The sequence below is a fragment of the Balaenoptera musculus genome, chromosome 16 (genome assembly GCF_009873245.2).
Source record: "Balaenoptera musculus isolate JJ_BM4_2016_0621 chromosome 16, mBalMus1.pri.v3, whole genome shotgun sequence".
Lineage (NCBI taxonomy): Eukaryota > Metazoa > Chordata > Mammalia > Artiodactyla > Balaenopteridae > Balaenoptera > Balaenoptera musculus.
The window spans coordinates 65,229,883-65,253,163 of record NC_045800.1 but is presented as its reverse complement, the minus strand read 5'-3'; the positions used below and the strand labels follow the sequence as shown (position 1 = coordinate 65,253,163).

The 23,281-nt window shown below is 41.1% G+C and overlaps 1 protein-coding gene across 2 annotated transcripts in view; it reads left to right on the top strand.

Moving 5' to 3' along the window:
• STOX1 (storkhead box 1) overlaps positions 1-23,281 on the top strand; it is a 58,087-nt gene that overhangs the window by 9,937 nt on the left and 24,869 nt on the right. The window lies entirely within an intron of this gene.

The following is a 23,281-nucleotide window of genomic DNA, read 5'->3' as shown; positions in this document are numbered from 1 at the left end:
CAGACCTGGGTGCTGTGTTCTGAACAAACTGGGCTCTCACAGAGGCTGTCTTTGTATGCTGTTCCCTCTACTGGGTGCCTGAGATGGGTGCTCTTCGGTTTCTCCCATGTCTGCCATGAGTAGAGTCTCCAGCACTGGGTATATTTACATGTCTGTTGCTCTCCAAGGAAAAGCAAACTATTGAGTCATCCTTGAGTTTCAGACACTTCCATTCTTACCTCTGCTGCTTGCTGAGGGATGAATGTCCCAGAAAGTTTGGTGGTCAGCTCCAGACTGTTTGTTTTAAAACATGGTCATCTTCCTTCTTTCATTGTACCATGCATTGAGCCTCTTAAATAACCCTGTGGATCTCACATGAATTACTACTGAAGAACACCAGCACAAAATTATCTTCAATTGCAGACAGCAAAATTGAGACTTGAAGAGTCACTGAAAGCTGTGGTTTAAAGTTTCCTGATCACCCAAAGCCACTTTGCTTAGTAGAGAAAACTCAGGTTCAAATTCCTGCCCTGCCACTTACTAGCTCTGTGACCTTGAGCTAAATACTTACCCCTCTCAGCTCTGTTGTCTTCATGGGTACAAATGAGGATCTAATAGCTGCTTTGCAGGTTATTTTGAAGATAAGGTACCTGAGGCATTCAGCCTGTGCCTTGTCCAGAGTCAAAGTCAGGAAAGCAACAAACACACGGGAATCTTTAGCACGGGAAGAAAATGTGTGTCTGGATTCTCATTCTCTTGATAGCCTATCTCCGCTGGGACCTGTGCTGATTATTGCTGGTCTGGCGCATGTTTATGTTCAAGATCTCTGTCTGTCCTTTTTTTTTTTTTTTTTTTTTTTTTATTATTACTTTTTAATGCTATTCTTGTCTGCTTACATTCTTTTTATTTATGTATGTATGTATGTATGTATGGCTGTGTTGGGTCTTCGTTTCTGCGCGAGGGCCTTCTCTAGCTGTGGCAAGCGGGGGCCACTCTTCATAGCGGTGCGGGGTCCACTCTTCATCGCGGTGCGCGGGCCTCTCACTATCGCGGCCTCTCGTTGCCGAGCACAGGCTCCAGACGCGCAGGCTCAGTAATTGTGGCTCACGGGCCGAGTTGCTCCGCGGCATGTGGGATCTTCCCAGACCAGGGCTCGAACCCGCGTCCCCTGCATTGGCAGGCAGATTCTCAACCACTGCGCCACCAGGGAAGCCCTCTGTCTGTCCTTTTGTCGTGTGCTTCCTGTCCTTTGTAAGACCCTTGGTGCCGGTCAGGTCCACAGCCCTTTGAGCCTTACCTCAGATCCAAAGGGTACCTGGTGCTGTAGAGAGAGCCCTGAACTGGGATTCCGATGCCTGAGTTTGGAACTAACCCTACTGCTAAGTTGCAGGGAGCCTTCAGGTCAGTCACCTCATTTCTCTGGGCCGCTGGGTCTTCAGCAGTCCACTGCTCAGTTTGGCTTTGTTGACTGGCTCAGGTTTCCCAACCCCTGGCTTGGCACTAACCTGTGGCTAGATCAGCCTGCCAGTCACCTGTGTCAGGAGGCCCAGGGAAGAACAGACAAAAGCTCACATTGAAGTTGCTTAAGATATTTTCCACCATCAGGGAAGTTGCACCTTCCCCTTATTCCTTCCCCTTATTCCTTCCCAGACATCCTGATTCTTTAATAGCATCCCGCTTTGCGAAGCGTCTGAAGTCGCGAGGCTGTTGGAGCGCTCCATGCTGGGCCTCCGTGCTCGCACAGTCATTTGTTAGGTATGCGTTGAGCCTTTACTGTGTGCCTGGCCCTGTGCACACACGATTCAGAGGGACAAAAGGCTCATGCCCTGACCTCAAGGAGCTCATAGACTAGGGGTCAGATGGACAAGTAAGTGATACAGAATCGTATGGAGCAATAGAAGGACAGCTGACCAAGAGTCCCATGCATGTGTGCACACGTGCATGTGTTTCCAGGAGAAAGTGATGCCTGAACTAAGATGGAAAGAATAAGTAGATGTTAGCTTGATGAGAAGCACATTTTAAGAAGAGGTGGGGAGAGGGCATTTGTCCCTGGGCATGGCCCACATGAGGAACCACAAGCAGCCGAGCACAGCCAGAGCATGGAATGGGAGGTAGGCAGTGACATGAAGGGCCTGGAGAGGGGCTGGCCTGTGACAGGCCTTGACTGCTATACTGAGGAGTAGGAATGTGGATTTAAGCCTGAGGCCACTGAAGAGTATCAAGCAGTAGAGTACATGTATGTGTGTGTGATTACTTTCATAATCCTATTTAAAATGATACAGTGTAGATGTTTCCCAGCCTTATGTGTGTATTATCTTCCATAGAGATTGTTGCCTGCACTGGCGGTGCCTTTGACGGGGTTACATAACCCCTGTGGTCCACTGCAGTTTATGCCGTTGGTGCTCATTAAGCGGTTACTCTGTCATCTGAGTAAGGCCGTAGAAAGAGCCCAGAGGCCATGCAGGACACCCAAGATCTAACCCTCTGTCACTAATCTGATGAATAACCAGCTTCTCATCCAGTCCTCTTGGGGCCTCGGTTGCCTTGTCTGTTGGCAAGCCTTCTACCTGCCCTTTCTACTTCACAGCATTGGCATCAGGCTCAAATGAGATACTATTGTGAAAATACTTTGTAAAGTACAAAGTACAAGCACCAAGCTATGTTTCCATTTATTTCTTATCTTTCATCAATGTTTTCAGTGTACAAGTCTCTCACATCCTTAGTTAAATTTATTCCTAAGAATTATATTCTTTTGGTACTATTGCAAATGGAATTATTTTCTTAATTTCCTTCTCAGATAGTTCCTTGTTAGTAAATAGAAAGGCAACTAATTTTTGCATGTCGATTTATATCCTGCAACTTTACTAAATTTGTTGATTCATTTTAACAGTTTTTTTGTGGGGTTTTTAGGGTTTTCTTCATATTTGATCATGTCATCTGCAAATAGATAATTATACTTCTTCCTTTCCAATTTGGCTGACTTTTATTTCTTTTTCTTGCCTAATTGCTCTGGCTAGGAGTTCCAGGACTATGTTGAATAGAAGTGGTGAGAGTGGGCATCCTTGTCTTGTTTCTGATCTTAGAGGAAAAGCTTTCAGTTTTTTCCCATTGATTATGATATGAGCTGTGGGCTTTTCTTGTATGGCCTTTATTATGTTAATTTAATTAAGGTTAATTTAAGGTAATGTTCATGGAATGGAGAACTTGATATTTTTTAAATGTCTATGCCACCCAAAGTGATCTACAGATTCAGTGCGTTCCCTATCAAGGTCTCAATGACAACCCTGAATAGCCAAGACAGTCTTGAGAAAGAAGAACAAACTGGAGGTATCACACTCCCCAATTTCAAACTATATTACAAAGTTACAGTAATCAAAATGGTATAGTACTGGCACAAAAACAGACACATAGATCAATGGAGCAGAATAGAGAGCCCAGAAATACGCTTATATGATCATTTAATCTCTGACAAAGGAGGCAAGAATATACAATGGGGAAAAGACAGTCTTTTCAATAAATGGTGTTGAGAAAACTGAACAGCTACAGGCACAAGAATCAAACTAGACTACTTTCTCACACCATTTACAAAAATAAACTCGAGGGATTTCCCTGGTGGTCCAGTGGTTAAGACTCTGCGCTTTCACTGCAGGGGGCACGGGTTTGATCCCTGGTCAAGGAACTAAGCTCCCACATGACGTGTGGTACAGCTAAAAAAAAAAAAAAGAAGAAAAAGAAATGACAAAAATAAACTCAAAATGGGTTGAAGACTTAAATGTAAGACCTGAAACCATAAAACTCCTAGAAGAAAACATAGGCAGTACACTCTTTGATATCAGTCAAAGAGCATTATTTTTTTGAATATGTTTCCTCAGGCAAGGGAAACAAACTACATCAAACTACTAAGCTTTTGCACAGCAAAGGAAACTATCAACAAAATAAAGAGGCAGCCTACTGAATGGGAGAATATACTTGCAAATGATATATCTGATGAGGGGTAATATCCAAAATATACAAAGAACTCATACAACTCAACATCAAAAAAAAAACAACTCAATTAAAAAATGGACAGAGGACCTGAATAGACATTTTTCTAAAGAAGACATACAGATGGCCAACAGACACATTCAAAGATGTTCAACATCACTAATCATCAGGGAAATGCAACCAAAACCACAGTGAGATATCACCTCACACCTGTCAGAATGGCTATTATCAAAAAGACAACAATGGGAGTTCCCTGGCGGTCTGGTGGTTGGGACTCAGTGCTTTCACTGCTGGGGCCCGGGTTCGATCTCTGGTTGGGGAACTAAGATCGCACATGCCATGCGGTGCGGCCAAATTAAAAAAAACCAAAAAACAAAAAACAAGTGTTGACGAGGATATGGAGAAAAGGGAACCTTGTGCACTGTTGCTGAGAACGTAAATTGATACAGCTACTATGAAAAACAATAGGGAGGTTCCTCAAAAAATTAAAAACAGAACAGCCATACCCTCCAGCAATTCCACTTCTGGGTATTTATTCGAAGAAAACAAAAGCACTAATTAAAAAAACACTAATGTTCATTGCAGCAGCATTTACAATAGCCAAGATATGGAAGCAAACTAAGTGTCCATTAATAAATGAATAAATGAATGAATAAAGAAGATGTGTGTGTATATATATATATATATACACACACACACACACACACACACACATATATACACAATGGAATTTTACTCAGCCATAAAAAAGAATGAAATCTTGCCATTTGTGACAACATGGGTGGACCTAGGAGATATTATGCTAAGTGAAATAAGTCAGACAGAGAAAGACAAATACTGTATGATTTCACTTACATGTGGAATCTAAAAAACAAAAAAATTGGGAATTCCCTGGCGGTCCAGTGGTTAGTACTCTGTGCTTTCACTGCCAAGGGCACGAGTTCAATCCCTGGTCGGGGAACTAACATCCCACAAACCGTGCTGCATGGCAAAACAAAACAAAACAAAACAAAAAATTAACAAGCATCACAAAACAGAAGTAGACTCATAGATACAGAAAACAGATTGTTGCCAGAGGGCAGGGGGTTTGGGGGAATGAATGAAATAAGTGAGGGAGATTGAGGTACAAATTTCCAGTTACAAAATAAATGAGTCACAGGGATGAAATGTACAGCATAAGGAACATAGTCAATAATATTGTAATAACTTTTTTTTTTTTAAGGGAACTTTATTATTTATTTATTTATGGCTGCGTTGGGTCTTCGTTGCTACACGGGCTTTCTTTAGTTGCAGCAAGCAGGGGCTACTCTTCATTGTGGTGCGTGGGATTCTCATTGCCGTGGATTCTCTTGTTGCGGAGCACGGGCTCTAGGCACACGGGCTTCAGTAGTTGTGGCACGAGGAGGGCTCAGTAGTTGTGGCTCACGGGCTGTAGAGCGCAGGCTCAGTAGTTGTGGCACACGGGCTTAGTTGCTCTGTGGCATGTGGGATTTTCCCGGACGAGGGCTCGAACCCGTGTCCCCTGCATTGGCAGGCGGATTCTTAACCACTGTGCCACCAGGGAAGCCCTAATATTGTAATAACTTTCATGACAGATGGTAACTAGACTTTGGTGCTGATCATTCTGTAATGTACAGAAATATTGAATCACTGTGTTGTGCACCTGGAACTAACACAGTGTTGTAGGTCAATTATACTTCAATAAAAATATAAATAAATTGGGACTCCCCTGGTGCTTTTACTGAAGGGGGTGCAGATTTGATCCCTGGTTGGGGAACTAAGATCCCACATGCCATGTGGCACGGCCAAAAAATGAAAAAAAAATTTTAAAAAATAAATAAATATAAAAAACTTTAAAAAACTCAATGGCATTTTTTTAAAGAAATGAACAAACAAAAATTCTAAAATTTGTATGGAATCACAAAGGACTCTGAATAGCCAAAACAGCCTTGAATGGGAAAAACAAACCTGGAGGCATCACACTTTCTGATTTTAATGTTATGAAACTACAGTAATTAAAACAGTATGGAACTAGCATGATGGCAGACATAAATACCTGGAACAGAATAGAAAGCCCAGAAATAAACCCACACATATATAGTCAGCTGATTTTTGACAGGTGTTCTAAGAATACAAAATGGGGAAAGGATAGTCTCGTCAACAAATGGTGTTGGGAAAACTGGATATCCACGTGGGAAAGAATGAAGTTGGACTCTTTCCTTACACCATGCACAGAAATCAACTCAAAATGGATTAAAGGCTTAAATATAAGACCTGAAAGTGTAAAACTCCTAAAAAAATAGAGAAAAACCTTCATGACAGAGGCCTTGTAATGATTTCTTGAATATGACTCCAAAAGCACAGGCAGCAAAAGCAAAAATAGACAAGTCGGACTAAAGCACAAACACCAAATATTAACAGTTGCTTTGTTATCTTTGGTGTTGATCGTGGCTGGGGTGTTTGTGTGTGTGTGTGCACACATGCACTTGTGAATGTTTTTATATTTTTAAAGTATTACTTTTTTTTAAAGTACCTGTTATTTTAATTTGATTTTAACTTAATGGGTTGCTTAGGTAAGCACTACATATAGATATGTCCTTCCTGATTTTTACATAAATGTTAGCATATTACATGTATCTTTTTTTCTTGGAAAGAAAAGATTTCTAAAAAGGTCATTATAAAAAGTGAAAGTGTAAATGCAAAGATGTTAATAACGTTGGTCTAAGTGTGTGCAGAAACACTAACTCTGTGACTTGTAAATAAGTATTATGTGAAAGAGAGTTTCCCAGCCAAGTTAGTTTGGAAACCACGTTTAAACAGGTTTCATTACTGCAAAGACTTCTGGGAGACCTTGGTATGCTGACTGTCTACATCCAGGAGGCAGGAGAAAAGTCTAAGTGCTCCAAGTTTATTCTACCATGGAAACTTCTTTTGCCTATTTCCTTCTGGTGGAGATGTTTGAGGCATTCTTGGGAGACTCTGGGTTCCTATGAAGCATCTCCCTGTGGAAGTAGTTGATCAGCTTATTGAGTAGGTCCAGAGGCCTGTCCTACAGAGGGCCACTGTGTGTGAGCAGCAGTGATGGGGGGATAGAGAGAGACAAAGTAAAAACTGCCAAAGCATCCCTCCCCTAGGCAGGTATGAGTATTGAGGATGGAGGATGGGGCTGGGCCATGGGGAGCCATTTGAAGAATATTAATCATGTGACCTGGGGCAGAGTTTTCCCAGCACTCTGATCCTGCAGTCCTTTCCTTATAAATGTCAGTCACCATGCTTGCCTTGCTCCAAAGTTGTTGTGGGATTTGGATGCAGAAATGCCCTATCCAGGAGATGTTATACCCTTCCAATGCCCCCCCGCCCCCCCACACACGATGGAGGTTTCTAGAAGGGGTAGAGTTTGCCTTTCTTGAGTTCACAGGTTTCCTGGATCAGAGGGCGTTCAGTGGCCCCCTGGAGGTTCAGCTAAATTATGCTGGTAGGAAAGTCAGACTTTAAGCTTTTACAATGCAGAGAACTCTTTAGATCAGCTAAGTTTTTACAGATGAGGAAACAGAAACTGCTTGCTCAAGATCATTTGTAATATTAAGCTTGTTACATGATAATTGACTTCAAAAATTTATCTGTTGGGGAAAAAATGTGCAAAATGATCCCCTTCTTGTTGATATAAGGTACCTACCTCTCTAAGGCTCTGCACCATTTCTTTAACAGTTAACTAAGGATAGGAATTCCCTTGTGAGATTCTTTAAAAATTACAACAGCTCTTGTCCCCTCCAAGTCTAAGACCATCAGTTTTAACTATTCATTTGATGGAAGGGTCTAGCTATACAGAATTTTCCATGGCTGATTAGTCTTGCATAAGTGCAGTTACTTATAAATTATATTTATTTATTTAAAATTATTTATTTATTTATTTATTGGCTGTGTTGCGTCTTCGTTGCTGCACGTGGGCTTTCTTTAGTTGAGGCGAGCGGGGGCTACTCTTAGTTGTGGTGCACAGGCTGTTCATTGCGGTGGCTTCTCTTGTTGCGGAGCACGGGCTCTAGGTACTTGGGTTTCAGTAGTTGCAGCACACGGGCTCAGTAGTTGTGGCTCGCGGGCTCTAGAGCACAGGCTCAGTAGTTGTGGCGCACGGGCCTAGTTGCTCCGCGGCATGTGGGATCTTCCAGGTACAGGGCTCGAACCCGTGTCCCCTGCATTGGCAGGCAGATTCTTAACCACTGCGCCACCAGGGAAGCCCTATAAATTATATTTAAAAAATGAAATATTTGCCTTCTTTTCTGGGGGTTCAGTGAGGTATAATTTACATACAGAAAAATGAACCTTTTTAGGTGTACAGGTCTGAGTTTTGACAAATATAAACAGTTTGTAATCACCACCACAATTAAGATATAGAATATTTCCATCACCACCCAAATTCCCTGATGACCCTTTGTAATCAATCCCATCCTTCTACCCCTGACTGTTGGCATCTGCTGATCTGATTTCTGTCTCTGTAGTTTTGCCTTTTCTGGAATGTCATAAATGAATCATACAGTGTGTAGCCTTTGTGTCTGGCTTCTTGCACTTTGGATAATGCTTTTGAGGTTCATCAATGTGTGTATCGTTAATTCATCCCTTTTTGTTGCTGAGTAGTATTCCATCACATAGATGTTCCACAACATGTCCTAGATGATGGACATTTAGGTTTGCTTACAGATTTTAGTGATTATGAATAAAGCTGCAATAAACATTTGCTGACAGGTCTTGGTGTGGCTGTATGTTTTCATTTTTCTTGGGTAAGTACCTAGGCATGGGATTAGAGGGCTGTTTTCCAAAGTGACTGTACCATTTTGTATTCTCAACAGCAACGTATGAGTATTCCGTTTCAGCTTTGATATTGTATTTGATTTGGTTTGATTATTTTTGGCTATTCTAATAGGTGGATAGTGGTATTTCATTGTGTTTTTACTTTGTATTTCCCTAATGCATCTTTTCATGTGCTTATTTGCCATTTGTATCTTCGATGAAGTGTGTGTTAAAATCTTTTGCCCACTTAGCAAAAAAAAGTTTGTTTTTTTCCCTTATTGAATTGTAGGAGTTCTTCATACATTTTGGATATGTCTTTTATCAGATACGTGTTTCGCAAATGTTTTCTCCCAGTCTGTGGCTTCTCTTATTATTATTTCTTTTTACCAGAGTCTTGGGAAGAACAGAAATTTTTAATAAAATCCTATTTATCAATTTTTACAAATTGTGTGTTTGTTGTGACCTATCTAAGAAATCTTCGCCTAACTGAAATCACAAATATTATTGTCCTATGTTTTCTTTTAGAAATTTTATACTTTTAGGTTTATGTTTAGATCTATGGTTGCATTTCATGTAAATTTTTGTATACAGTGTGAGTTATGGGTCAAGGCTTATCTTTTTTTTTGCATATGTATGTCCAATTTTTCAAGAATCATTTATTGAAAAGGCTGTCCTTTCTCCGTTGAATAACCTTGGCCCTTTGTCACATATCAGTTGACCACGTGTGTTGGTCTATTTCTGGACTGTATTCTGTTCTTTTGATCTGTATGCTTATCCTTTCGCTAATGCTACACTGTCTGGATTACTGTAGCTATGTAGTAAAACTTGAAATCCGGTATTGTCAGACTTCCAACTTTATTTCTTTTTGTTTTGGCTATTTTAGGTCCTTCCCCTTTTCCATATAAATTTTAGACTCATCTTGTCAATTTCTACAAAAAAAAAAAAATCCTGCTAGGATTTTTATTAGGATCGTGTTAAATCCATGGATCAATTTGAGGAGAATCCACATCTTAACAATATTGGGTCTTCTGCTGTATGGACACAGTATATCTCTTTATTAAATCTTCTTTGTGCCTGACTGTTACAAATGTCAATTTTGACCTTTGACTTATGGAGTCTTTGAAAGACTTCTGTGAAACCAAATGGCTTCTAGATACCAAGGAGTAAGCAGTGCAGGTACATGAGGTTCTGGAAACCCCAGAAGACCCATTTAAATTCTCGAGGGGCACAGAGGCACTGAGGATCAAAAAGGGACAAATCCCTTGGGAAGAATTAGAAAATTCATATCAACTGAAAGGAAAAATATTTTGAAAGGCAACAAAGGATGACCCCAGTTTAACATTTAAGAGCATTAGCAGATACATATTTGTTGTGGTGGCTTGGGTTGTTGGGGAATCTGTTGTGTCAGGTCTGGGGTGGGTTTGGGGATTGGAGGGTAGACATATTCTCAAGTCTTCTTTTCCTCTGCCTGTATCCTCCCTGGAATTGATCAAGACCTTTCCTTTTGTTGTTTATCAAGGACCATGCTAGGCCAGCTCTGACCTGGGTGTCAGGCAGGGAGGGCACAGTGAAGGGTGATGAGTCTCCTTGCCCCAGGAGCATAGGCTGAGCAGCATTTCCTGCACTGGAAAAGATATCTGTCATTTTTTCTTTTTTCTTTCTTTCTTTTTTTTTTTTTTTTTTTTTTTTGAGAATTTTGTTTTATTTATTCCCTGGTGGCACAGTGGTTAAGACTTAATGCTCCCAATGCAGGGGGCCCGGGTTCGATCCCTGGTCAGGGAAATAGATCCCACATGCATGCCGCAACTAAGAGTTTGCATGCCACAACTAAGGAGCCCGCAAGCCGCAACTAAGGAGCCCTTGAGCTGCAACTAAGGAGCCCGTCTGCCGCAACTAAAGACCCAGTGCAACCAAATTAAAAAAAAAAAGTTTAAAAACAAAATTTTTGGCCACGCAGCATGCAGGATCTGAGTTCCCTGACCAGTGATGAAACCTGCACCCCCTGCATTTGAAGCGCAGAGTCTTAACCACTGGACCACCAGGGAAGTCCCGTCTGTCATTTTTCTACTCATATCTCCTGCAGGGCAGAGGCAAGGAGCCCACCCCTATTCCCTACTAATCGACCATAACTGAAAGGTGCTAATTCCAGCCAGACTTCAGCCAGGTCAGGCGCAACCCAGCTTTACTGCCCCTTTCACCTAAGACCAAGTAAAAGGATCAGACTGAAGAGAACCAGGGCACTCAAGGCATGTCCCCACCTTGTTTTTGGGTGTGTGAGGCCTGTCCCATCTGATTGGGCTGTACTCAGAAACAGAAAGCTAATTAGGGTGGAAGCTTAGCAGGATGAGGTAGGTATGTTTGTCCCTAGAATTTGTTTCATGATTGTTTTTTCATCCCTGTTCTCCAGATTTTGATTCCTACTGGAATACAGGTTGAAAAATTACCAGCAAGGAGCAGTTTTGATGTTTGCTTTATTTTGTATGTTTGTTTTTTTATTTGTCACAGCCTTCGCCAGAATCTGTTTCTCTTAAACTTCCCGTCATCTGACTCTCCACAATGCTAAGAAAAGAGAATAAAGAAATGGTGTGCCCTTTCAGTGGTAATTGTGTGTCACATAAAATGGTCCATCTCTGGAGAGCAATAGCATTTGGTGATGGTGCTTTTCAGAAATCCCAGGGCTGTGTTTTGTCCTTAAAACTGAGCTTAATTGTCTAGACCTGCAGTTGCCCATGGTTACATTAACTGGTTGAAAGCCCTGGTAATAAAAATAACTTTTTTTTTAGTATTCTGTTATAACTGAATCAAAGCACTGTAGAGATTAGTGGTTACTTGTGCCTTTATAAAGAAAGTTGAAAACAGTCTTTTCAAAAGGAAGCCTGGTTCTCGAACCCAGAGCACTTCACAGATGGTGCCTTCTGTTTCTGGTCTTACCCTTTCATCCCACACAGTGGATTAGGCCATTATTTTAGGGCATTGTTTTCCAAAGTGTGGCATGTATAGCATTGGTTGTGGTAACAGAATTTGATATAGATAGACATTTAAACATTAAACATTTTTTTAATGAACTAAGGCATACCTTCTACTTAACAAATGGCACCGATTTTCTACTTAAAGTGGGAACAGAAAGTTTCCCCAGTAATTATAGTAATACAGTTGATTTGGAGATAAATATTATATATGTGGATAGGTCCCAAATCTCAAAGGGGACCCAAATGATTTATCTCTAGGAAACAATGGACACTAGGGTTTCTAAGACACTTAACTTTTCTTTTTTAAAATTAATTAATTAATTAATTAATTTTTAGCTGTGTTGGGTCTTCGTTGCTGCGCGTGGGCTTTCTCTAGCTGCGGCGAGTGGGGGCCACTCTTCATTGCCGTGTGATGGCTTCTCTTGTTGCAGAGCATGGGCTCTAGGCGTGCGGGCTTCAGTAGTTGTGGCACGTGGGCTCAGTAGTTGTGGCGCACGGGCTTAGTTGCTCCGCGGCATGTGGGATCCCCCCGGACCAGGGATCGACCCTGTGTCCCCTGCATTGGCAGGCGGATTCTTAACCACTGCACCACCAGGGAGGTCCCGACACTAACTTTTCAGCTTCACTAAACTGTAGGGAAATCCCTCATGGGTTTTGTGTTGCACAAGTTCCTTTGGAGTTCAATTCTGTGTTACACACTCATTTTAAAGTTGACACTTTATCAGTAGCTGAGATTCCATGACATCTTGTTTATTTATACTTAGACTTTTATGTTGTTTTTCCAGTTACACAGGTTGGAGGCATAGAGAATGAGGGGAAAGCAGGAAGGGTGAGAGGTGTTTTTTCCTTCTGACACCTACTAATTCTCGGATTCTCTGCAGATGCCAACTGGGTGTTGTGCAATTAGCTCTGGGTAGTTACCGTCAGATTCCACAGGTTTCAGTGTTCAGTCCCACAAGACTGTCCCCACTTCAGACGCCAGTTGAAAGTATTAGGTTCCCAGGTTACCAGCACTTCTGTCCAACTTGGCTACAAAGTCAAGAGTTCCTACCACCACCCTCCCCAGGCTCAATAATTTGCTAGAACAACTTAGAACTCAGGAAAGTGCTTTACTTACTGTTACCAGTTTATTATAAAAGACACAACTCAGGAACAGCCAAATGGAAGAGTTGCATAGGAGGTATAGGAGAGGGGTTCAGAGCTTCATGCCCTCTAGAGCACCAACCCAGAAGCTCTCTTTTTTTTTTTTTTTTTTTTTTACCCTTTTATAGGAACATATTTGCAAAATCATCAGAGTACACCCAGAACTGTCTGTAAATGACAAAAGACTTAAAAATGACCACGGTTAAAGATTTGATGAAAGTTCATAATAATGCAGTTGACAAGAAAATTAGTTATTTCTGAGATATACATTTTAAAGTAATAACTAGGATTATTACTTATAACATTATACCAGAACATATAAGATTTTTAGAAATTTCATGTAATGTCTGAAACATTTATATTAACATATTTCCATACATATTTCCATACAAATACAAATATAAGATTTTTAGAAATTTCATGTAATGTCTGAAACATTTATATTAACATATTTCCATACATATTTCCATACAAATACAAATATAAGATTTTTAGAAATTTCATGTAATGTCTGAAACATTTATATTAACATATTTCCATACAAATAACCCAATGAAAGTTTAGTATTAGTTGTTTTGTTTGTTTTTTTATACTGCAGGTTCTTATTAGGCATCAGTTTTATACACATCAGTGTATACATGTCAATCCCAATTGCCCAATTCAGCACACCACCATCCCCACCTCACCGCAGTTTTCCCCCCTTGGTGTCCATATGACCATTCTCTACATTTGTGTCTCAACTTCTGCCCTGCAAACTGGCTCATCTGTACCATTTTTCTAGGTTCCGCATACATGCATTAATATACGATATTTGTTTTTCTCTTTCTGACTTACTTCACTCTGTATGACAGTCTCTAGATCCATCCATGTCTCAACAAATGACTCAATTTCGTTCCTTTTGATGGCTGAGTAATATTCCATTGTATATATGTACCACAACTTCTTTATCCATTCGTCTGTTGATGGGCATTTAGGTTGCTTCCATGACCTGGCTATTGTAAATAGTGCTGCAATGAACATTCGGGTGCATGTGTCTTTTTGAATTACGGTTTCTCTGGGTATATGCCCAGTAGTGGGATTGCTGGGTCATATGGTAATTCTATTTTTAGTTTTTTAAGGAACCTCCATATTGTTCTCCATAGTGGCTGTATCAATTTACATTCCCACCAACAGTGCAAGAGGGTTCCCTTTTCTCCACACCCTCTCCAGCATTTGTTGTTTGTAGATTTTCTGATGATGCCCATTCTAACAGGAGTGAGGTGATACCTCATTGTAGTTTTGATTTGCATTTCTCTAATAATTAGTGATGTTGAGCATCTTTTCATGTGCTTCGTGGCCATCTGTATGTCTTCTTTGGAGAAATGTCTATTTAGGTCTTCTGCCCATTTTTGGATTGGGGTGTTTGTTTCTTTGATATTGAGCTGAATGAGCTGTTTATATATTTTGGAGATTAATCCTTTGTCCGTTGATTCATTTGCAAATATTTTCTCCCATTCTGAGGGTTGTCTTTCGTCTTGTTTATGGTTTCCTTTGCTGTGCAAAAGCTTTGAAGTTTCATTAGGTCCCATTTGTTTATTTTTGTTTTTATTTCCATTACTCTAGGAGGTGGATCAAAAAAGATCTTGCTGTGATTTATGTCAAAGAGTGTTCTTCCTATGTTTTCCTCTAAGAGTTTTATAGTGTCCAGTCTTATATTTAGGTCTCTAATCCATTTTGAGTTTATTTTTGTGTATGGTGTTAGGGAGTATTCTAATTTCATTCTTTTACATGTAGCTGTCCAGTTTTCCCAGCACCACTTATTGAAGAGACTGTCTTTTCTCCATTGTATATCTTTGCCTCCTTTGTCATAGATTAGTTGACCATAGGTGCGTGGGTTAATCTCTGGGCTTTCTATCTTGTTCCATTGATCTATGTTTCTGTTTTTGTGCCAGTACCATACTGTCTTGATTACTGTAGCTTTGTAGTATAGTCTGAAGTCAGGGAGTCTGATTCCTCCAGCTCCATTTTTTTCCCTCAAGACTGCTTTGGCTATTCGGGGTCTTTTGTGTCTCCATACAAATTTTAAGATGATTTGTTCTAGCTCCGTAAAAAATGCCATTGGTAATTTGATAGGGATTGCATTGAATCTGTAGATTGCTTTGGGTAGTATACTCATTTTCACAATGTTGATTCTTCCAATCCAAGAACATGGTATATCTCTCCATCTGTTGGTATCATCTTTAATTTCTTTCATCAGTGTCTTATAGTTTTCTGCATACAGGTCTTTCGTCTCCCTAGGTAGGTTTATTCCTAGGTATTTTATTCTTTTTGTTGCAATGGTAAATGGGAGTGTTTCCATAATTTCTCTTTCAGATTTTTCATCATCAGTGTATAGGAATGCAAGAGATTTCTGTGCATTAATTTTGTATCCTGCAACTTTACCATATTCATTAATTAGCTCTAGCAGTTTTCTGGTGGCAGTTTTAGGATTCTCTATGTATAGTATCATGTCATCCGCAAACAGTGACAGTTTTACTTCTTCTTTTCCAATTTGTATTCCTTTTATTTCTTTTCTTCTCTGATTGCCGTGGCTAGGACTTCCAGAACTATGTTGAATAATAGTGGTGAGAGTGGACATCCTTGTCTCGTTCCTGATCTTAGAGGAAATGCTTTCAGTTTTTCACCATTGAGAATGATGTTTGCTGTGGGTTTGTCATATATGGCCTTTATTATGTTGAGGTAGGTTCCCTCTATGCCCACTTTCTGGAGAGTTTTTATCAGAAATGGGTGTTGAATTTTGTCAAAAGCTTTTTCTGCATCTATTGAGATGATCATATGGTTTTTATTCTTCAATTTGTTAATATGGTGTATCACATTGATTGATTTGCGTATATTGAAGAATCCTTGCATCCCTGGGATAAATCCCACTTGATCGTGGTGTATGATCCTTTTAATGTGTTGCTGGATTCTGTTTGCTAGTATTTTGTTGAGGATTTTTGCATCTATATTCATCAGTGATATTGGTCTGTAATTTTCTTTTTTTGTAGTGTCTTTGTCTGGTTTTGGTATCAGGGTGATGGTGGCCTCATAGAATGAGTTTGGGAGTGTTCCTTCCTCTGCAATTTTTTGGAAGAGTTTGAGAAGGATGGGTGTTAGCTCTTCTCTAAATGTTTGATAGAATTCACCTGTGAAGCCATCTGGTCCTGGACTTTTGTTTATTGGAAGATTTTTAATCACAGTTTCAATTTCATTACTTGTGATTGGTCTGTTCATATTTTCTGTTTCTTCCTGATTCAGTCTGGGAAGGTTATACCTTTCTAAGAATTTGTCCATTTCTTCCAGGTTGTCCATTTTATTGGCATAAAGTTGCTTGTAGTAGTCTCTTAGGATGCTTTGTATTTCTGCGGTGTCTGTTGTAACTTCTCCTTTTTCATTTCTGATTTTATTGATTTGAGTCCTCTCCCTCTTTTTCTTGATGAGTCTGGCTAATGGCTTATCAATTTTGTTTATCTTCTCAAAGAACCAACTTTTAGTTTTATTGATCTTTGCTATTGTTTTCTTTGTTTCTATTTCATTTATTTCTGCTCTGATCTTTATGATCTCTTTCCTTCTGCTAACTTTGGGTTTTGTTTGTTCTTCTTTCTCTAGTTTCTTTAGGTGTAAGGTTAGATTGTTTACTTGAGATTTTTCTTGTTTCTTTAGGTAGGCTTGTATAGCTATAAACTTCCCTCTTAGAACCGCTTTTGCTGCATCCCATAGGTTTTGGGTCGTCGTGTTTTCATTGTCATTTGTCTCTAGGTATTTTTTGATTTCCTCTTTGATTTCTTCAGTGATCTCTTGGTTATTTAGTAACGTATTGTTTAGCCTCCATGTGTTTGTCCTTTTTACGTTTTTTTCCCTGTAATTCATTTCTAATCTCATAGCGTTGTGGTCAGAAAAGATGCTTGATATGATTTCAATTTTCTTAAATTTACTGAGGCTTGATTTGTGACCCAAGATGTGATCTATCCTGGAGAATGTTCCGTGCGCACTTGAGAAGAACGTGTAATCTGCTGTTTTTGGATGGAATGTCCTATATATATCAATTAAATCTATCTGGTCTATTGTGTCATTTAAAGCTTCTGTTTCCTTATTTATTTTCATTTTGGATGATCTGTCCATTGGTGTAAGTGAGGTGTTAAAGTCCCCCACTATTATTGTGTTACTGTCGATTTCCTCTTTTATAGCTGTTAGCAGTTGCCTTATGTATTGAGGTGCTCCTATGTTGGGTGCATATATATTTATAATTGTTATATCTTCTTCTTGGATTGATCCCTGGATCATTATGTAGTGTCCTTCCTTGTCTCTTGTAACATTCTTTATTTTAAAGTCTATTTTATCTGATATGAGTATAGCTACTCCAGCTTTCTTTTGATTTCCATTTGCATGGAATATCTTTTTCCATCCCCTCACTTTCAGTCTGTATGTGTCCCTAGGTCTAAAGTGGGTCTCTTGTAGACAGCATATATATGGGTCTTGTTTTTGTATCCATTCAGCCAGTCTATGTCTTTTGGTTGGGGCATTTAATCCATTCACGTTTAAGGTAATTATCGATATGTATGTTCCTATGACCATTTTCTTAATTGTTTTGGGTTTGTTTTTGTAGGTCCTTTTCTTCTCTTGTGTTTCCCACTTAGAGAAGTTCCTTTAGCATTTGTTGTAGAGCTGGTTTGGTGGTGCTGAATTCTCTTAGCTTTTGCTTGTCTGCAAAGCTTTTGATTTCTCCATCAAATCTAAATGAGATCCTTGCCGGGTAGAGTAATCTTGGTTGTAGGTTCTTCCCTTTCATCACTTTAAGTATATCATGCCACTCCCTTCTGGCTTGCAGAGTCTCTGCTGAGAAATCAGCTGTTAACCTTATGGGAGTTCCCTTGTATGTTATTTGTCGTTTTTCCCTTGCTGCTTTCAATAATTTTTCTTTGTCTTTAATTTTTGCCACTTTGATTACTATGTGTCTCGGCGTGTTTCTCCTTGGGTTTATTCTGTATGGGACTCTCTGCGCTTCCTGGACTTGGGTGGCTATTTCCTTTCCCATGTTAGGGAAGTTTTCGACTATAATCTCTTCAAATATTTTCTCTGGTCCTTTCTCTCTCTCTTCTCCTTCTGGGACCCCTATAATGCGAATGTTGTTGCGTTTAATGTTGTCCCAGAGGTCTCTTAGGCTGTCTTCATTTCTTTTCATTCTTTTTTCTTTAGTCTGTTCTGCAGCAGTGAATTCCACCATTCTGTCTTCCAGGTCACTTATCCGTTCTTCTGCCTCAGTTATTCTGCTATTGATTCCTTCTAGTGTAGTTTTCATTTCAGTTATTGTATTGGTGATCTCTGTTTGTTTGTTCTTTAATTCTTCTAGGTCTTTGTTAATCATTTCTTGCATCTTCTCAATCTTTGCCTCCATTCTTATTCTGAGGTCCTGGATCATCTTCACTATCATTATTCTGAATTCTTTTTCTGGAAGGTTGCCTATCTCCACTTCATTTAGTTGTTTTTCTGGGGTTTTTTCTTGTTCCTTCATCTGGTACATAGCCCTCTGCCTTTTCATCTTCTCTATCTTTCTGTAACTGTGGTTTTTGGTCCACAGGCTGCAGGATCGTAGTTTTTCTTGCTTCTGTTGTCTGCCCTCTGGTGGTTGAGGCTATCTAAGAGGCTTGATGGGAGGCTCTGGTGGTGGGTAGAGCTGACACCAGAAGCTCTCTTAACTCTGTTGTGTAGGAGTTTTTATGGAGGTTTCATTACATAGATATGATTTGTTAAATTATTGGCCATTGGTGATCCATGCAGTCTCCAGCTCTTTACCCACCCCCAGAGGTTGGGGAAGGGGGCTGAAAGTTCCAGGCTTCTAATCAGGGCATGGCCTTCCTGGCAGCCAGCCTCCATCCTGAGGCTATCTAGGGGCCTGCCAATTACCTTTATCACTCAGGAATTTCCACAGGTTTTAGGAGCTCTGTGCCAGGAACTGGGGACAAAGACCAAATATCTTTCTGGGATATGATAAGGGGGAACAGGTTTCCACACGAAGTCAAACGCAACTCCATCCTCATCCTTGCAAAAAGGATGGAAGAGGGAGCCTCAACATTCTAGGACCTTTGACCGCGCCATTAGTAAACTTAATCATGTGGGTCTTGACTCACTTTCTAATGTAATTGTCCTCCAACTGTGGCAGTAAAAAGTCATTAAATTTTAAAATCTTTTGATTAGAGCATTGTTGGTTTTTTAATATCCATCTTTATTAATTTTATCTAGAATGCACACACGTGGTATTCTGGGTCAAAGACAGATTATTCTTTCATCACTTTAAATATGTTATCACACTGCTTTCTGGCCTATATTGTTTCTGGTGAGAAGTCAACTGTTAATCTGTTTGGGGCTCCCTTGTATGTGATGGATTTTTTTTTTTCTCGTTGCTTTCATGATTTTGTTTTTGTCTTTGGCTTTCAGTGTTTTCTTTCTGATGTGTCTATGTGTAGAATTATCCTACTTGAAGTTCTTTGAGCTTCTTGGATATATAGATTATTTCTCAGCAAATTTGGGAAGATTTTACTACTATTCAAATATTTTTTTTCTGCCCCTATCTTTTTCTCCTATCCTTCTGGTATTCCTCCTTACACATAGTCTGATGCCTTTAAAGGGGTCTTACATTTCTCTGAGGCTCTGTTCATTTTTCTTCATTTTGTTTTCTGTTTTAGGAATGTTTATGTAATCTCTATTGATCTAACCTCAGGTTCACTGATTCTTCTGCCAGTTCAAATCTACTATTGAGCTCCTCTAATGAATTTAAAATTTTGATTATTGTACTTTTAAAATTAATTAATTAATTAATTATTTTTGGGCTGTGTTGGGTCTTTGTTGCTGCGTGTGGGCTTTCTCTAGTTGTGGCGAGCGGGGGCTACTCTTCGTTGCGGTGCGCGGGCTTATTGCGGTGGCTTCTCTTGCTGCGGAGCACGGGCTCTAGGCGTGTAGGCTTCGGTAGTTGCGGCACGCAGGCTCAATAGTTGTGGCTCATGGGCTCTAGAGCGCAGGCTCAGTAGTTGTGGTGCATGGGCTTAGTTCCTCTGCAGCATGTGGGATCTTCCCTGACCAGGGCTCGAACTCGTGTCCCCTGCATTGGCAGGTGGATTCTTAACCACTGTGCCACCAGGGAAGTCCCAATTATTGTACTTTTTAACTTCAGGATTTTCATTTAGTTTTTAGTTTCTCTTTATCAATAGTCTCTATTCAGCAAGACATTGTCTTCATACTTTATTTCTTTAAGCATGGTTTCCTTTAGTTCTTAGAACATATAATGGCTACTTTGACATCTTTAATTTGACATCTGGTTGCTTTCATAGGCAGTTTCTGTTTCTACTTTTTGCTTGCATATCGGTCATGGGTTCCTGGTTCTTGGCACGTCTTGTGATGTTGAAAACTGGACCTTTTAGGTAATATAGCAACTCAGGATACAGATTCCTCTTTCCCCTCTCCTGGACTTGTGTTTGCTTTTGTGACTTGACTAGGCTATATTAGTGATGTCTATTTCCCCTGCAGCATGAAGCCTTTGATATTGCTTCTCAGAGAGTGCAGCCTTGGTCATGCACATAGTCCCCCTGGGATGACAGTGGTTTTAGCAGGGCTCTGTTTGTCTTTTGTCCTGATCTCTTAGTTGTCTGCTTCATTTGGTATTACACCACTCTTTTTTTTTGGCTGTGCCATGTGGCATGTGGGATTTTAGTTCCCCAACCAGGGATCGAACCGATACCCCCTGCAGTGGCACTGTGGAGTCTTTTTTTTTTTTTTAATGTTATTTATTTATTTATTTATTTATTTATGGCTGTGTTGGGTCTTCGTTGCTGCGCGCGGGCTTTCTCTAGTTGTGGCGAGTGGGGGCTACTCTTCGTTGCGGTGCACGGGCTTCTCATTGCGGTGGCTTGTCTTGCTGCGGAGCATGGGCTCTAGGTGCGCAGGCTTCAATAGTTGTGGCACGCAGGCTCAGTATTTGTGGCTCGCGGGCTCTAGAGCACAGGCTCAGTAGCTGTGGCGCATAGGCTTAGTTGTTCCGAGGCATGTGGGATCTTTCCGGACCAGGGCACGAACCCATGTTCCCTGCATTGGCAGGTGGATTCTTAACCACTGCGCCACCAGGGAAGCCCTAGCTCATTATTCTTTTTTTTTTTTTTTTTAATGTGTTTTTTTTTTTTAATTTATCTATTTTTGGCTGTGTTGGGTCTTCGTTGCTGCACGCGGGCTTTCTCTAGTTGCGGCGAGTGGGGGTTACTCTTCATTGCGGTGTGCGGGCTTCTCATTGCGGTGGCTTCTCTTGTCACGGAGCACGGGCTCTAGAGCGCAGGCTCAGTAGTTGTGGCGCGTGGGCTTAGTTGCTCCATGGCATGTGGGATCTTCCCGGACCAGGGCTCGAACCCGTGTCCCCTGCATTGGCAGGCGGATTCTTAACCACTGCACCACCAGAGAAGACCCCTAGCTCATTATTCTTAAGAGGAGCTGTCTTTAGGAGTGCCTTTAGGCTTGAACTTTCCCACACACTTTTCAAATAAGGTCCGTTCCTTTGGGAAGTGCTTTGAAAGTTTTTCTTATGGACTGCCTCTCCCTCCTGGGCAAAATGAGCCACTGCTCTGGGTGCTGGGCACAAGGAGAAGACCAGCTTGCTTTCCCAGGGTGGAACCTATGCCCTGTGAGTGAGCTGGGGTGAGCGTGGTTGGAGTCCCAGAATTCTTGGGCTGCTGTTCCTGGGATGGAGTCAGGACGGGGTGGGTAGAGACTGGGTAGAGGAAGGGAACCCCAAATCTCTCAGCCACACTCACCAGGAATTTAAATTTAGCCTCTTTGGCTTGGAGTTGGAGGGGATGGAAAATGCTGGCAGCTTACCCCTTCCAGCGAGATATGGTAAACCTTGATTGGGAGCTGAGGAGAGGGAGCCCTGACTTCTTGGCCATATTTGCCTGAAGTGGGACTTTCATCAAACTGAGCTGAAGTGGAGGGACACATGGGGGAGGGAGAAGGTGGTGGTCCAATTGCCACAGACTCTCAATTCTCTTACCAAGTTTTAACTAGATTTTCTTGAATGAATGTTTCCTTGTTTGGTGCATGCCCTTAGAAGAATTTCCAGAGACTTTGAATAGTGCTTTATGGTTTCCACCAGCTTTGTTTTGCTAGGAAGTGGTCCATGGAGTTCTTCACACTGACATCCCGAAGTGGAACCAGGTTAATTATTACTTACATAACAACTACATCAGTCCTGGGGCAGCTCCATGAGAAGCTGTTGGAAAAACCTCCCACACAAGTGGCTGCACATTCCATAGGTGTGGGAGTGAGAAAAATTGATTTTCCCTGCTTATACACAGAAGTTAATTGCCCCTCCTTCCCTTCCTGAAAGGAGAAAAACCTTTGCTATTTGGAGACAGGATGGAAAGCACTCTGGGTTCTCTAACTTTTTGCAATGTAAACACATCTTTCCAGGAGTCAGATAAGCTCCAGTTTTTTGACCTAGAGATGTCTCCAAGGTCCTGGGCCTCATTTTCCCTTGAAATATAAACACATACCTCCAGAGTTGGGTGAGTCCGTGGAGTTCACTGTCTATATAGTTGCAAATTAATTTTCTAAGACTTGCTCTTAGCCCAGGATCCCAAGTTTTCAGAAAATTTATTTAAAAAACCCCAACTCTGCAGAAACACAAAACTATTTTCTCTCTACCCCACGTTTCCACCTCTGGTGTTTCTCCAGAGTTGGCTACTGGTAAATTGTCCCATACCATGCCACTCCATTGGTCATTTTGTTTTAATCTGACCAGTGGGAGCTAGGACTAAATCCATCGGGTTTGTCTTATATAACTTTATTTTTGGCTGTGTTGGGTCTTCGTTGCTGCGCGCGGGCTTTCTCTAGTTGTGGCGAGCGGGGGCTACTCTTCGTTGCGGTGCACGGGCTTCTCATTGCGGTGGCTTGTCTTGCTGCGGAGCATGGGCTCTAGGTGCGCAGGCTTCAATAGTTGTGGCACGCGGGCTCAGTATTTGTGGCTCGCGGGCTCTAGAGCACAGGCTCAGTAGCTGTGGCGCATAGGCTTAGTTGTTCCGAGGCATGTGGGATCTAACCGGACCAGGGCACGAACCCATGTTCCCTGCATTGGCAGGTGGATTCTTAACCACTGCGCCACCAGGGAAGCCCTAGCTCATTATTCTTTTTTTTTTTTTTAATGTGTTTTTTTTTTTTAAATTTATCTATTTTTGGCTGTGTTGGGTCTTCGTTGCTGCACGCGGGCTTTCTCTAGTTGCGGCGAGCGGGGGCTACTCTTCGTTGCGGTGCGCGGGCTTCTCATTGCGGTGGCGTCCACTGCACCACCGGGGAAGTCCCTGGGTTTGTCTTAAACAGCACTTACCCAGCAGGACTCCCAAGGGCAGAATGAGGTCAGTCCCATTGTA